The 4,736-nt window shown below is 37.9% G+C and overlaps 1 non-coding gene and 1 pseudogene across 1 annotated transcript; both read right to left on the bottom strand.

The window, feature by feature from the left end:
* Positions 1–1,578: 1,578 nt before the first annotated feature.
* Positions 1,579–3,331, bottom strand: LOC100664127 (olfactory receptor 11H4-like; annotated as a pseudogene).
* An 861-nt stretch (positions 3,332–4,192) lies between these two features.
* TRNASTOP-UCA (transfer RNA opal suppressor (anticodon UCA)) lies at positions 4,193–4,279 on the bottom strand. The gene has a single exon. It is a non-coding gene; the product is annotated as a tRNA-Sec (tRNA).
* Between the last annotated feature and the right edge of the window lie 457 nt (positions 4,280–4,736).

The raw sequence follows: 4,736 nt of genomic DNA, 5'->3' as shown, positions 1-4,736 counted from the left end.
TTCTACTGTGTAATGCATGGAGTCGCCATGAGTTGTATCAACTCAACAGCAACAAGTTACCAGTTAGAGTTATCTAGGATGTTTCAACAGTACAATTCATCATAATCAGAAACCTTTATGTATGTGGATCACATGATGTAAAAAAAAAGATGAAAATCATGAAGGAGAGGATCTTCAATCAAATGTATTGCTTAGGTATTAAGGAGTAGAATGTGAGCCATATGTACATGCAGGCTTTGTTCATACCAATTTTCCTTTTGTAGTCCTTCATAATAACACCATTTCATGGGGCAGTTTTAGTTGACTCAAACTAGAATGATTCAAATTGTAAAATTATTACATCATGTTCATTATCAATGAAAGTTGCTATTTTGTGTAATCTTGCTAGCAGGACATTAGGGCTTAGTCATTTTTACAGTAGAAATAATAGTATAATGGGGTCCTTAAGATCCTACATGGGTTTCATCTCAGGTTCAATCTCACATAACCTCCAACCTGCAGTCTACTATGAACAAAACATCCAAGGAGTTGAACATTTGTAATGTAAATACCATTATATTACTCCTTTACTGAAAACTTTCCAAAGGCTTCTCATCTCATGCAGAAATAAAAGTTCTTAAAATGACTTATAAGGTTCTGAACAATTTGCTTCCCTGGTCACTCTCTGACTTGATCTCCATTAGTCCTTCCCTTATTCTCTCTACTGTGAAACCATCTTCCTTGGTGTTACTTGAATACACTCCTGCCTCAGAATTTTGTAGAGAACTTACTCTCCTGCATGCAGGAAATACTCTTTCCTCAGCTGTCTACATGGCTCCCTCCCTCACCTCCTTCAAGTTTTTGCTTAAATCTTGACTTCTCAGGGTGGCCTTTCCTGACCACCCTATTTAAAATTTCAACCTTCTCTCCTATGCTCCCTGCCCTCTTTCCCCTTTCTCCATAGCACTTACCTCTCTCTCTGACATGCTATATATTTTACTTATTTACTGTTTTTCTTTCCCCAACTAGAATGTAAATTCCATGTGGGTAGTAGTTTTTGGCCATTTTGGGTGTAGTGTCTCTCTAGTGCTTAGACGAGTGTCTGGACATAGTAGTTGCCCAGTAGTATTTGTTGCCCAGTGAAAGAATGACTACTACTTTATCTAATGTCAAAACCTTTACTACTTACTTAAGCATGAAACTTTCGGTTTGTCCCTAGTGTGGAAGACTCTCAACCATCAAGAACCAAGGAAATTAGAAAGTTGTTCTGTTACTAAGTCCTTTAGTTCTGTAGTCATTAGGCATTAAAATTTATTCCGTATTCACTTTGTAAAATATTAGACTATGTTCAGAAATGCCTCAAGTACACCAATGATGATCCACCTGGGATAACAGCTCTCTGACCTTCTACACCCAACCCCTCCAGTAATCAAACCTAAAACATTGAGAAATACCACAGATGTAATGACCTTATATCTACCAGGATTACCCATGTTGAAAATATAGTTGTTACAATTAAGTTAATTATAATACAGCTCTTCCTGGTTAGCTGAAGATTAAATCGATGAAGGGCCCCACTGAGAAAATGTCTTCTTTAAAGTGTGCATCGGCAGCTGAAATCAAGTCTTTCTTAAGTGATCCTTTTCGTGTGGACAGTGGTGTGCTTGGTCTCACATAGATTATGCTCGTTCTATCCTCAAGACTTTCTTCAATGCGGCCTTCATTTCTTTGTTACGTAAGCTGTAAATCAGAGGATTTAAGAAGGGAGTGACCACAGAATAGAACAAAGTAATAATCTTCTGAAGTTCAGCTGGGTTTTCAGATGTGGGGCTCACATACATTGCCAAGAGGGCCCCAAAGAATAAACACACCACTGTCAGATGCGATCCACAGGTGGAAAAAGCTTTTCGTCGGCCAGCTGCTGAAGGGACTCTTAATACAGCTATCAGTAAAAGGATATAAGAGCCAAGGATGTATAGAAGGGTGAGGATGATAATGAGGGAGCTCAGGATATAGAAGACAATCTCAGTGATAGGAGCTGGAGCACAGGACAGAGACATCAGTGGGTCCATGTCACACATAAAGTGATCAATGATGTTGGGCCCACAGAAAGACAATTGGGAGAGTTGCATTGTGGAGACTCAGTAACTAAGGAACCCAAACACCCAGCAAAGAAACATCCAGAGATAGCAGAGTCGTAGGGTCATGATGGTTGGGTAGTGCAATGGGCGGCAGATGGCGAGGTACCGATCATATGCCATGACACAGAGGAGATATGTTTCAGTTGTAGCAAGGGAAGTAAAAAAATAGAACTGCAGGAAACAGCCAACAAAAGAGATGGTTTTTGTTTCTGAGAGGAAATTGGCCAGCATATTGGGCACAGTGGAGGTAATGTACCAGATTTCAAGGAAAGCAAAGTTCCCCAGGAGAATATACATTGGTGTGTGGAGTCGTTGGTCCCACCTCACAGCACAGACAATGGTGCCATTTCCCATCATGGTAAATATGTAGACCCCAAAGAACAATGAGAAGAGGAAAATTTGCATCTCCTGGCCACCAGGGAAGCCTAGGAGGACAAACTCCGTCACAGTGCTTTTCACCGAATTGTTCATGAATCCCAGAGCTGCAGAGAAGACAGAGAACAGCATTATACAAGTTGTTTTGCTTCCTGAGAAACCTGTAGGAAACCTATGCATGGCACCTATGTTGGCCATTTGGGAATTAGTTTGGAATAAGGTACCCACTGACTCCGAACTCTTCCTTAAAAGCCACCAATCAGTGGTATTAGTGATTCTAAATTTCAATAAAATTGGGTTCGTAGCAATAGAAGCTTTGTATTTTATGGACTTTATCAATGTGCTAGATTAAAAAAAAAATTTTCCTCTTTGAAATTTCAAAAACTCAGAAACATCACCCTCTCACCTCTTTGAAGGGCAGCCAAGTGACTATCAGTTTGTGTTTCTTTTTCACACCCATAGTTATTTATTTTAATAGGCCCACTTTTAGTCCAAGTTGCTTTTTATTAGGACTGAAATGACTATGTTCTGACATCTCTCACCCAATGGAAAGTATTTGACATACTTCTCAGTTAACCTGAACTGTGAATGTCCATTATACACTTGTTTCTGTGTCTAGTTCACATCAGAATAATTTTCTCTTGTAACATGTCAGTGAATTATAAGTCTTAACTCAGAAGCCAAAATGAAAGTTTGTAGTAATATTTTCCTGGAGAGTAGAGAGCTAATAGTTACCACAGAACATTCCTTGAATTTGCTTTACTTCAAGCTTTTATTTTAAACCCCTCTAATTTATCAACTGAACCTCTGCAACCCTAAACAAATATGGTGTTTTAAATAATTTTATCATAAATGTCACTTGAAACAATTTCTTGCAGAATACATAGTTTGGTTACTTACATGTAATCATTCTTGTGCTATCCAGATATTGCACATGATAAAAAAAAAATACTTTATTTCTCACAAAATTTCAAATAATCTGAAGTGCTTATGCTTTGTGATTTTAGTTTATTTACACCACAGTATTTAAAAATTTACTTTTCTAAAATAGAATATCTGTTTTTAATTATTAAGCACATAAAAAATATGGAAACAGACAAAGAAAAATGAGGAATTATCTCACTTTCCAGAGAAGACAATTTTAACTCTTTGGAGTATTGCGTTCCTCTATTCTTTAAAAAACGTTAAAAAGAGATCTTCAAAATACTTTGTTTTATAACCTTTTTTTTTTTAACTTAATACTTTTTAGACTTCTCTCCATGTAAAAATACATGGCTCTACACCATTAATTCAATCACTGCATTGTCTTTTATTCTATAAATTGAATCAACCCCTCGTGATAGATTTATGCTTGACCTATAAAATAAATTTAAGATTATTAGAATATTTAATGGTTAGTCAGCGTAGCATGCCCTAGTTTTTGATGATGAATATGATAGATATGCTTTTGATACCTATAATATACTGAAGCTAGTCAGACAAAACCCTACTACATATAAGATGAATTCTCTCTATATTTCCATGTTGTTAGGTTCTGTCGATTCGGTTCCAACGCATAGAGACCCTACAAGACAGAGTAGAACTGCCCCATAGAGTTTCCAAGGAGCAGCTTGTGGATTTGAACTGCCAACCTTTTGGTTAGCAGCCGAGCTCTTTAACACTGCACCACCAGGGCTCCTAAAAAGCAGGATACTAGTTGCCTGAAAGGCAGAATTGAACCACTCTGTTGCCAGACATCTACAGGTTTGAAGCCTGCACCCCAGACCACTGAGGTTCATTCGGGTGGTATTTTCCACAGCATGTTATAATATATCCACTGGGGCATGTGACGTAATGACTAAATTGTATGTTTATGTTTTTCTGTCTAGGCTGAAAGCTCCTTTAATTCACGGATGCTGTTAAATTCATCTTTATATTCTCAGTTGACTCAGTTTCTGGTGTCCAGTAGGCATTTATTAAATGAATGAATGGATAAATGAGTTTCAGACTTGCTATCCTGTCATCAAAAACCTGAGTTTCTGAACATTGCCATTGCTGAGTTTCCAATCTGAACATCATTGGGTAGAATCTTGTGTGACTCTGACCAAATTGTCAGCAGGGCTACTAATCCCACCTTGGGGCCCAGTAATCCCACCTTGCCTCATATCCCTATCATCCTTTAGGGTCCGTTCTAAATGTAAGCCTCTCCACTCATTTACTCTGTTGTATATTTTCAACCCTATAATTGACATTCTGCTCAGT

The sequence above is a fragment of the Loxodonta africana genome, chromosome 10 (genome assembly GCF_030014295.1).
Source record: "Loxodonta africana isolate mLoxAfr1 chromosome 10, mLoxAfr1.hap2, whole genome shotgun sequence".
In the NCBI taxonomy this organism is placed as follows: Eukaryota; Metazoa; Chordata; class Mammalia; order Proboscidea; family Elephantidae; genus Loxodonta; species Loxodonta africana.
The sequence above is the reverse complement of the archived record's forward strand: the minus strand, read 5'-3'. Positions and strand labels throughout refer to the sequence as shown.